This window comes from Heterocephalus glaber, unplaced genomic scaffold (genome assembly GCF_053883595.1).
Source record: "Heterocephalus glaber isolate CG9 unplaced genomic scaffold, H.glaber_assembly_v1.0 deba00001444, whole genome shotgun sequence".
In the NCBI taxonomy this organism is placed as follows: domain Eukaryota; kingdom Metazoa; phylum Chordata; class Mammalia; order Rodentia; family Bathyergidae; genus Heterocephalus; species Heterocephalus glaber.
The window spans coordinates 1,343,103-1,354,970 of NW_028258297.1; the positions used below are offsets into that span (position 1 = coordinate 1,343,103).

Sequence of the window (11,868 nt, forward strand, 5' to 3'; positions counted from 1 at the left end):
GCGAGCATGTGGGCCAGGCACAGAGGTTAGGTATGGGGTGAGTAGGCAGGTCAACACCCCAGGTATAAGGAATGTCCCCCCTGGGGACCCACCAGGTTGTCAAGGTAGAAGTTCTCTGTGCTGGTTCCTGGAAGCCAGGGCGGATGGCAGGGCAGGTCCCCAGCATGGCTTAGGCTATAGGACTGTGCCTGGGTGAGTGTCCCTCCCTGGACAGTGTCCTCGTCTTGGTGGCAATCACCTGTGTCTGTGTGAGGACAAGCAGGTCCGTGTGGAGAACCCGAGTGTCCCAGAGTGGCCTGGAGTAGCAGCTGCTGGGGTCACCTGGGCACAGACACTTTGAGGGGTCCAGCCCCAAAGCTTCCAGGCCCTGTGCTCAGCCCTGGCAGTGCCTCCCCTGATCACCTCGGCCCGGGGCGCAGAGGACTTGGGGCTCCTCTCTCTGTTCACCTCCTGGCCACAGTCAAGCTGGCTGGTGACTGAGTTCTCGGGCCATGGCGTCCCCCACCAGCACCTCGCTGGACAGCTGGTGAGTCATCACTGGTGGAACTGCTCCCAGCCGGGGGTGGGAGCTGGGGGCTGTCGGTAAGGAAAGGCCTAGTGCCTGGGCTGGGCTTACAGAGGTGGCAGCACCTGGCTCTGTGATTAATGGACCACAGTGCCCGGCTAATGGGCCAATGCATCAGGTCCAGGGCTCAGGGAGAACTTGCTGGAGCCCAGAGCCTCATGCCGACTGCTAATGTCCACAGGGCCAGGGGCACCTGCCCCAGTGGGGTCACCTTGAAATACCCACTTATGTGGCTTCTCTTTTCCTTGCCCCGAGGAGGCTGCAGGACCCCTCTGCTCTTGGGACTCACCCCCCCACCCCCCACCCTCCAGCTGGCTTCATCAGGAAGGCGGCAGTGTGACTTTCTGGTTCTAGGGCTCATCCTTGTCTCCCTGGTGTTTTGTGTCTTTGCACCTGGTCTCCCTGAAGACAGCAGCTCTCCATTCTTCAGCACCTGCCTCTGGCCCAGGGGCTGTTCAGATCTCCCGAGAGCCAGGCAGGGCTTGGAATCCTGAGACCCCTCCCAGTGCCCACCCCCTCCCAGTTGACCCTCATCTCCCTGAGCCCTACTGGCCTCTCCTGGGAGCTGGTTCTCTCAGGTCCTCTGGCTTCTGCCAGGGAAGGAGAGAGCATATGGGGAGAGAAGCCTCCCATCTCCAGGCTGGGTCTTCTCTTCTGTCTCTGGGAGAACTCAGTGTGAGGGACTGGTGCTGGAGAAGGCACAGGTGTAGCCATGCCCAAGGTCGCCTACAGATGCAGAGGTGGAATCACAGGACTCTGTGATATTCGCTAGGCTCCTCCATGTTCTGCCCACGTGGAGGAGACAGGGTCATCTTACCCAAAAATCCAGTGGACAGGAGCAATGGTGGGATTAGAGCTAGTGAGGGGGCTGGGAACCGCAGGGGATGTGGACTGCAGGCTAGGGAGGCAGAAAGGGGGACGGAGGAGGGGAGCATATTTGAGTCCCACTCAACAAGAGCCATCAATTGAGGGCCCTTACCCCCCTCCCCCTCAACCTGCAAACGCCACTGTAGAGGTGACAGAGAGCTGCATGTGTTCCCTGCCCTTGGCTGCCTTGGTTGGGAACTGGGGTGGCCTGAGAGGGGCTTGGTCTGGGGGTACCCAGAGCCAGGTTCCAATAGGAAGTCAGACATGTGCGGCCCTGGCCCTGGCCCTGGCCACAGCTTCCTGGGCTGGGAGAGGGCACAGGATGCCACTTTGAATTTAGGGGAAAATACAAAACTAAAAACAACGACAACAATAAACATTTAAAAACCTAGCCATGAGTAAGAAATCCTAAGCACTCGAATTTTGTAATTTCTGTATCACTGGATTCTAATAGTATTTCTGCAGGCTGAGACACGGGAGAATCAAAGTGTCAAGCACAGAGCTGGGGATTGTGGGGTGGCACCGTTTAGCCTTGGAGCTCCCTGCTTGTCTCCAGCACCTGCCTGACACCCACAGACTGTCCTGTGGGTGGGTGACAGGGCCTCTCTATGGGTAACAGCTCCTAATAGCAACTGTCCCGCTGGGTCCCCTCTGCTACCCTAGTTAGGTTAGAGACCGGTGAGCGTTTCATCAGAGAGCCATGGCACAGATGGTTTTTCCCTGTCCTCTGTCTCCATGAGGGTGTTGAGAACCAAACCCTTGAGAGCTGAATTCCTACAGGCAGCCCGAGTGTGCCGCCCCTTTGAGTCCTCCTTGTGGTCAAGGTTCCTTCCGAACAGCAGCCCCGTGGACAGCTGGGAGGGTACCACCTACTCAGTGACATGGGTGTGGGCAGGAAGAATCCAGAGTCCCAGGTGTAGACCACTAGCCCCAGGAGAGGACCCGATGTTCCAGCCACCCTGCCCATGTACACCCCTTGCCTGAGGCCTGGGGAAGGGGCTGGGGGAAGGGGACACAGAGAGGGCTGCCAAAGCCCTGCCCACTCCTAGCTCCTGGTGGGATAGTTCTTCAGGAGCTGATTGGGACCCTCTTACATTCTCATCCTCCGAGCTGAGCCCTGTGCTGCCTTGGGTGGGGAGCCTGGAGCTGCTGAAACCGTATCTTGGGGGACCCTGGGTGAGACTGTGGGGCTGTGCAGGTCTGCAGAGATAGCAGGTCTGAAGGAGGTCAAAGGGTGGTGGCAGTGGGTGCAGAAGGGCTGGAATGAGAGTGGATGCCATGCAGGCAGGGTGTGGGGACAGGGGACACAGAGAAGGGTGAACACAGTGCCTTTCATGGTCAGGGACATGCAGGGACAGCGTTCCTGTGCAGCACCTTCTGGGCTCTTCCTGGGAAAGTAACAGTTCCCATATTTCAAATCCCGCGAGGAATCAGGAGCAACAACCAACACCCAGGCCTTGGCATAGGGAGGAGTCCGCTGGGCAGAGGGGACAGGGGCCATCAGGAGTGGAAGCTGAGGGTGACCCTGTTGGGACCCAGGATGAGGCACCTGGGCAGGCTCCTAGCACTGCTGTGTGTGTATCTGCAAAGGTAAGTCATCCTTGCAGCTGAATGGAGCCCATGTGAATATGCATAGCACAGTGGGGTGCAAACCCTGGAACTCCAGGAAATGAGCTGCAGAAGCAAAACAAATCCTCATACTTGCTATTTGGGCCCAAGATCCTGTGTTGTGCTGTTTGGCATAGGACTAGAGGGGTCCCGATATGCAAGATTGTTTGAATATTCACTGGCATTTTCCAGGGTTTGAAGAGCCATGGTAGGTCACAGTGCTTTGTAAAGACTTTCATTTAATGCTCAAGAAGATGTGAATGCTGTGGAATGTGAAATCAGAACCGGGGCTAACATCTGAATCATCAGCAGCAGGATCAAGTTCACAGCCACATCAGCATCAGAGAGGGCAGACAGGAACTTCTTTCCACAAAGGCAGACTTCTTTCCAGAGTCTGGAGGAGCAGTGGTCTCCCTGAGCAGCTGTACCTCCAGCCCTTGGCCGACTGAGACACTCCCTCTTCTTGAATGATAATGGCAAGGAGCTGCTTGCTCATAGAGGGATCTGGACTCTTGTGTCCCTTGATGGAGACGGTTCACAAATCAATACGTGTGTGGCTGGTATGGATCACAGGCTTGGTTCCCAAATCAACTCATTTTCCCCAGTGGCTGCCAAGCCTTGGGGCTTTCTCAGAACCCTCTGGTTCCTGGGCTCCCGGTGGCCATCTGTCTGCCATCTTTCCTTGTGGTATTGATTGCATTCCACTGTGGTGGACTTTACCTTCTCTTGTCATCAGTTTAACACTCGGTTCACATTTAAGACCTTGCTGTTCTAGTTCTTCCAGACACAAGGAGTCCCTGACCCAGCTTCAGGCTCACCCAGCCCCGAGCCTCTCCTCTCCAGGGAGAAGGTGAGCATCAGGATGGTCAAGTCTGTGTCCAAGGAACCAGACCCAAGGGTGTGCAGAGAGCGGGCCAGCGTTGCCCTGGTGCACTGGAGACCAGGCATTTGGTCCAGTGGGCGGGGTCAGGAGGCTCTGCTGCACTGGTGGGGGTGGGACTTCCCTGGCTCCTGAAGCTAGATATCTTTTGTCCTTGAACACAGGACTCCCAGCCCTGGACTTGCACCAGCAGCCCCTGCTGGCCTGGGATTCGGGCCTTTGACCTCTGACTCAGAGGTACACCATTGGCTTCCCTGGTTCTGAGGACTTTGGCCCTGATCTGTGTTCTGGTGCCACTTTCTAGGAGGCCAGCTCGTGGAGGGCCTGCCATGGGCTTCTCAGCTTCCATGGTACTGGGGCCAATTCCCTGAATGAGTTTGTCCTCAGCATCCATCCTTCCACCCATCCATCTGTGGATATCTGTCTATCATCTACCTGTCTATCTATCTATCTATCTATCATCTATCATCTATCATCATCCATCACCTGTCATCACCTGACTCTCACAGGTCCTGGCTCTCTGGGGGACCCTAACACATGGTAACAGGTCCCTTGGAGAGTGGGCGTGTGCACCCCATTTTCCTAATGAGGACCTGGCTTACCCTAGGTCCTGATCACGTGCCCCAACTCCCCAAATGTGCTCCCCCATGGGAAAACACAAGGCTGCCCACGGCTGGGCCTCCAAGTCCCATTCTCATGTTGGGCACCATGTGCATTCGCCTCGGACGGCAGGGACTTGGGCAGCTCTAAAGAGCCAGGCTGGGCCGGGGGAGCATGGCAGTGAGGCTGATCAGGAAAAGGCCAGTGGGTAGGAGCGCTGTGTGGGAATAAAAGCTGTGTGTGTCTTGGTGCTTAGCCAAAAGCCATTGTTCACAAAATCAAGGGCAACATCTGGTGGCTGCTGGGTTTCAGGTTGAGGAGGGCAGAAGGACCCACTCAACCCCCCGGGCCCCAGGTGACCAATGCCACAGCAGTGAGTCTGAGCGCTCAGGGACCCCATGAGACAGAGCCTGTCAGAGAGCGAAGCAATTGGCCGAGGGGCCCTGGAGGGTGGAGGGTGAGTCTGGACACGGAGTCCAGCTGTGACATGGCCCTTGGACACCCCCAAGCCAGGGTACCCACAGCACTTGGGAGATGAATGGGTGCCCACAGCACAAAGGGGGGCAGACCAAGTCAGGACAGAGGTTGAGGTTAGAGTGAGGGTCTCCAGAAAAAGGCCAGGACATCTTGGCTAGGTGATGGGGAGAAGGTGACTGCAGCTTGCTCAGACCATGCCTGCTGCCTTTCATTTATAAATTACATAATTGCACATGTCGAAGTTTTATGTAATTCATTAAAGTGAGGGTGGTAAGTGCTTTTCGATAATTAAAATGCAGACAAGCCCGTGCTCAGATCCTAGGCCATGAATAAAAGTGACAGTTCGCCAATTGCACCTTGCTGGGTCACCGTTTAGCCACGGCTACAAGCACTGCTCTGGTAATTGATTGCTCCTTGCTGGGCAAAACAAGAGCAGGATGAGCCGATCTTATTGTTGCTTATTACACTTCACTTTGGTATGGAAATTGGAGCTGCAAATGAGGCAACAAGTTAACCGATGGGTGGTGGGAAAGATGAAGGCAGAGGAGAGCAGTGTTTGCTTAAAGCTGCTCCAGCCCTGGTGCTATAGGGCCCAGGCCTCTGCTGCAGTCTTGAGAGCTGTCTAGGTCCACGGTGCTGAAGCTATTAGTATTGGGGCCCCATCTGCCTTTGGCCTGCGCCCCACTGCTGCTGGGACTCTGTGCTTCCTGGAGTGGGGACATCACTTCTAGCCACTGGCCACTCCTCCCTCTCATTGGACACCTGTCTTGTGACCAGCAGGGGTCAGAAGATCAGGCCTTTTCCTCCTGGGGCTGCCGACCCTGGTGAGCCCTGGTGTCCAGGAAAGGTGGCCCTGGCTCCCTTGTCCCAGCTGCTGTGACTGGACCTGCCGGTGTCACCCTTGCTTCATGAATCAGTGTGGACTTGTTGTCACCTGCCCCCTCTCACCTGGGCAGAGCTCCCCTCTCCTGGGCCCATCCTGCTGTGAGGTTGACCCAGCTCCACACCTGGACAGGCACCCCATGGGACCCTCTCCTTGTTGCTTCAGGGCCGCATTCACACTCAGGAACCTGTTTTCTGACCTTCTCCTCCAGCCCAGTGCCAGCCTGGCTCCCTGGTGATGCCACCTAACTGTACCACACTGGGCAGTGCTGTCAAGAAGGCAGTGAGTACTGCTGGGAAATGATTTAGGATGCTCTCCTGAGCCAGGGCTTGAGGGGGGGAAGCAACGGTGTGAAGCAAGTGCTCCAGGTGGGGCTAGAGGTCCATGTGGCTGGCATAGTGGGCACAAGAGGGGCAGACCTTATGGGACCCTGGAGGTCCCACACACTGTGCCTCCTATACCATATGAGAGGGGCCTGGGCTCCAGTGGATGGCCATGGGCATCACGCGGGGGAACAGGGTGCGGGTGGTGGAGAGGAAGTGGGAGTCTGGCTAAGGGGTGAGGCTGTGGGTCTAGGAAGAGAGAACCATGGTGACTGCAGGAGCTGTGTTGAGAAGTGGTTGGGTCCTACATGTGTATCTATATCAGGACAGATAGAGGTGGCTGCAGGTCACACAAGGGGCCAAGGAGAGAGAGGCCTAGGGGAGCCCAACATCTTTTTTCCCCAAGATCCCCAAAGGATGGTGTCCTTGGCAGCAGGAAATGAGTTAGGTGCTAATGGGGTAGCTTCACTCAGAAAGGCAAATCTGTGTTTAGCTTCCAACATGTTAATTTAGTGCTCGCTTCAGCAGCACATATACCAACAGGTTAACTTGAAGATGCCTCTGGAGAACAGGCAGAGAGGTCAAATACGCTGTTCAGAGGACAGAGTTTGGAGAGAATGGCTGAGGCTGGACATATGGGCCAGTATACAACAGGAGTCTGAGCTGTGGATGGGTTAGGTCCCAGGGGCATGGCTGGGCTGGGCAGTGATGTGTGGAGCAGGGTCCACCCTGCCTGCAGGCTGTGCTCCAGGATGCGAGTGAGGTTTCTGGACTTCAATCCTGGAGCGGGGGCTTGCCATGTGCAGCTGCCTTGCAGCTGTAATGAACACTGCCCAGACCTCCTGAACCTGAGGTACCTGGACAACTGGATACAAGACACACCCAGGTGCCTGAGCCAGTTAAACCAGACTCTTGGGCATGGGCCAAAGAGATCTGGAATTTTAAGACACGTCTCCATTCTCTATGAGGTGTGGCCCGTTTGAGGAAGCAACTCTGGGTCTGTAGATCCACAGAGCCCCTCACTCAGAGCTGAGGGTCCCCAGTGTCTCTGAATCCCCCTCCCCCCGGTCAGAGGGCTGCTCTGCCACTGTTGCCAGTTCCTTATCCCCAGTGGAGCTCAGAGGCAGTACAGCTGTCTAATCCAAACCTTTCTGGCCAGACATGTTAATTATGTGCAGCTTTCTGTGTGAGTAGAAGGGGAAAAGGAGAGAGAGAGAGAGAGAGAGAGGCTGTCACATGCATAGCCAAGTGGGATCTGCTAAATTAGATGAGGGCAAATGAGGATAAGGACTCAGTGCATGGCCCTACCCCAGGCCTCCTCCAGGACCAACATCACAAGGACAGAGTTAGCTATAGGCCCACACGCCCAGCCTTCCCGGAGTCTGGCTGCTCTCCACTGACATGAAGGAAAGGATACTTTTCTTTGGGTTCCAAGGGTGGACCTGTGCCCAAATGTTCCTGCACCTGCAAATTCAATCCTGAGAGTCCAGCCTGAGATTCGCACCCTTGAATCGACCTCTACCTCCATGTTAGAAAATAGATGATCTCCAAAGGAGAAAAATATTAATCCTTATAATGTGTTTCAATAACAGCTGTATAGACAGGAATCCATGTCACACAGTTCACTCATTTACACTGTGAAATTCAAAGCCTGTCAGCATAGTCACACAGATGTGCAGTCATTACCACCATAATTTTATCAGCACAAAAAGGAACATTATACCACTCAGCATTTATAACCCATTATGCTGAAATCCTGAACCCTTCACAGCCAGCATTGCACAGTACTGAGGACATTTCAGAAATGCAGGCTTGGGAGGTATGGTCTTTTGTGACTGGCTTCTTTCACTTAGAGTGGTGTTTTCAAGGCCGATCCCTGTTGTGTGATGCCTGAGCACCTCATTTTATTTATAGATGAATATATTACGTTCTATAGGCATACCGTATTTGTTTATTTATTTATTTATTCATTCATCATGGGAGTTTGAGCAGTTTCCTCTCTGGGGCCAATATATATATCTTTTATGAATTGTATATATGAGTTTCCACTTCTTCTGAGTATGTACAGGAGTGGAGTTGTTGGGTCACCTTGTGTCTCTGTCTCATATTTTGCGGAACCACAAAACTGTTCTCCAAAGTGACTGCATCATTTTCCATCCTCACCAACATTCTAATCTGCCTGCATTATGGCCATCCTAGTGGGTATGAAGTTGCGGTTTTGGTATCCCTGCTGGCTAATGATGTTAAGCATCTTTCCATGTTTGTTGGGTATTTTCATATCTTCTATGGAGAAGTGTTTATTCAATTCATTTGCCCATTTTCGTTTTGTGCTGTCTTCTTATCCTTGAGGTATAAGAGTCCTTTTAACGTTCTAGACACAAGTCCCTTACCAGATATATAGTTTTACAATCTTATCTTCCATTCTATGGATTGCCTTTTCTTGGTGGAGTTGTTAAAGCCCACAAGTTTTAACTTTGAAAGTATTAAATCAATCATATTTTGTTACTGTGATTTCTTGTGTTTTTGGTGTCATATCTAACAAACTATGGCCACAAAGATTTGTGCCCTCTTCTTCTAAGGTTTTTATAGCTTTGGATCTAAGTCTAACTCCCTGTTTCATTTTGAGCTAATTTTGTGTATGATGTGGGAGGTAGGGGTCTCAATTAACATTTTTGAACCACTTTTGAAAGATTCCCAATTCCCTCATTGAATTGCTCTGGTCTCTGTATCAAAATTAAATCAGTCACAAAAGTGTGGATTCATTTCTTGATTTTCAATTTCATCCCAAGGATCTACACATCAGAACCATACCTGCTGGAGACTCCTGTAGTCAGATTCCAGTACCCACCTGCCCAGTATATGACACAGGCCTGAGAAAAAAGTATACCAAGAGACAGAACTAAGAGAGAAAGCGGGGTGCTAGGATGGTCAATGCTGGTGTAACTGACAAAGGCACTGGACAGTCCCACGCACTGACTTTTATTGGCAATCAATTAGGGTAAAGGTGACATGTGGTTTCTATGGAAATTAATGTGAACAAGGCTCATAAAGGACAAGGCAAAGCATTCTCCAATTAGGAATAGAGTAGACAAAATATATGATTATATTTAGAACATTGTCCTTCTAGTCAGAAGGTTTTAGTTGTGGGAACGGAATTTGGGTGCAAATTACTCTGACTTTGGCATGTGGGCTTCAGCCAGACTCACTTCTCAAAATAAGCCATTTGTGGGATTAACTCTTTATAGCCTGCTTTGGGCATAATAAATATTACAGTCCTCTGCACATACCATCTTGTTACTGACATTTTTTGGTACCGGGGATCGAACTTGGGACTTTGTGCTTGCGAGGCAGGTGCCAGAAACACTGAGCTAAATCCCCGGCCCATTGTAAGTGACATTTTGAAGTAAGTTTTGAAATTGGGAAGCATGAGTTCTCCTTTTTCTTTTTCAAGATTATTTTGGTCATTCTAGATCATTTGAATTTTCGTAAGAATTTTAAGACCTGCTTATAAATATTTGCAAAGAAATCAGCTGGGATTTTCTTAGGTATCATATTGCATGTCTACATTAATTTGGTGATTATTCTTATCCTCACAATTTTATGTTTTCTGGTCTATGAACATGGAAGGTTTTTCTACTTGTTTAAATCTACTTTATTTTTTCAACAATATTTAGTAGCTTTTAGAGTATAAGTTTATACTTCTTTTGCTAAATTTATTCCTAAATATTTCACCCTTTTTGATAGTAATACAAGTGGAAATTTTTTTGTTTGTTTGTTTTAATTTATATATTAATTGGTAGATTTTAGGTATACAATGCATTTACATTTATCATTGGGTATTTGTACCTGAACATGATGTGTCTTAGTTCTTATTTTTTTCCCATTACCTGTGGGCCCTTCACCGTCCCCCCCACCCTTCCCTATTTACATAGATTTTGTTTCCATTTTTTTTTCCTTTCTTCTTTCTCATAATTTTTCCTTTCCTTTCTTCTCTTTTTTTTTTTTAACAAAATTGAACTTGGGATTGTTTGTTGTAATTGTATAGAAATGTAATTAATTTTTTATATTGATATTTGATCTGAGAAATCTCCTAAATTCATTGCTATTTTTAATAATAACTTGGTGGATCACTCAGGGATATTTACATACAATTTCATGACACCAGTGAATAAAGAAACTTCAATCTCATCTTGTTCTTGTTCTTAGGGAGAAAGTATCTAATATTCGACCATCAAATATGGTGTTAGCTAGTTCCTCCTCTGCCTCCTGCTTTTCTTCAGCCACTGTCTTGTTTTGGGAGTGCGAAATCCATGGCTTTCTCCAGTCTTTCCTCCCTCCCCTCCTTCCTTCCTTCCTTCCTTCCTTCCTCCCTCCCTCCCTCTTTTCTCTCTCTCTCTTCCTCCCTCCCACGCTTCCTTTCTTTCTTGCTTCTGCCCTCCCTTTTTTTTATTCCCTCCTCCACTTCTTGTCATGCCAGACGCTTATGAAATGGTAATGTTGTGCTATTAGCAACGTAGACTTCAAACTGTCTTAGAAAAGGGAAAAATTCGCATCTGCTGCAAGTCAAGGTGACACAAGGCAAGAGCCAAAGACATCAGCTGGACTGTTTGCTAAAATAAAGACCAAAGATGATATGACAGAAAGAAACATAGATTCAAATGCAAAAATACTAGCTGAAATCAAGCAAGAAGTTGTTGAAGAAGACTGGAACAATAAAAATGCTGAAAATGGAGAAAACAAAATTATAGAGGCACTAGCTCTTAAAAAAGAAATTGAGGAAATAAAAGATGGAAAAGATGATGACACTGGAAAAGAGGGAGGAGAAAAGAAAGAAGGAGTGACAGCAGAATAAAAACAAGATGTAAAAGATCAGAAAAACAAGGAAGATCAAAGTAAAGAAGAGAAAGAAGAAGATGAAACACAAGGTCAAGAGGGGAAAGAGGACAAAGATAGAAACAAGAAAGGAGAAGATGCAGAAAGGGAAGATTATCGAAATAGAAAAAGAGATCAAGAGGATGAAGATGGAGAAGGGGAAAAAGAGGAAAAACATGGAAAAGAAAAAGGAAGTGATGACAAAGAAGAAGAAAAACAGAAAGGAGGTGGGAAAAAGGAAGATGGAAAAAAGGGTAAAGATGGAAAAGAGAAAGGAGATAAAGAAAAGAAATGTGAAGAAGAGATATGGACAGGAAGATGAAGGTGGAAATGCAGAGGAAGATGGACAGGAAAAAGAAAAAGATGGAAAAGAGGCAGAAGGGAAAGACAAAGAAGATGGGAAAGAACACGGAAGAAGACATGAGAAAGATGTGCGAGGTAAAGAGGAAGATGAAAACAAAGCTGAAGCTGGAAATGAAGCTGGAATAGAGGTTGAAAAAAACAGAGAAAAAGAATCTCTGAATATTGTTTAAAACTGCCCTATATAGTTTATTAAAAGAGATAAATATTTTATCACATATTTTATAAGCACTACTTTTTTGACCTTTCATGCCACATACTTTTTATTAGTCACAAAATGCCTAACATGAAATTGAATCTAAAAGTTTTGTGACAATATTAGTGGAATATATAAAAAAATAGGCTTTCAAATATGTCACTGAATTTTGATTTCTGTATATTCTGTTTCAATCTTTGAACTTGAATTGTATATATATATATGAATGCATGTATA

At 48.9% G+C, this 11,868-nt stretch overlaps 1 pseudogene; it reads left to right on the top strand.

The window, feature by feature from the left end:
* Window positions 1–491: 491 nt before the first annotated feature.
* LOC110349321 (uncharacterized) lies at window positions 492–11,631 on the top strand (annotated as a pseudogene).
* The last annotated feature ends 237 nt before the right edge of the window (window positions 11,632–11,868 follow it).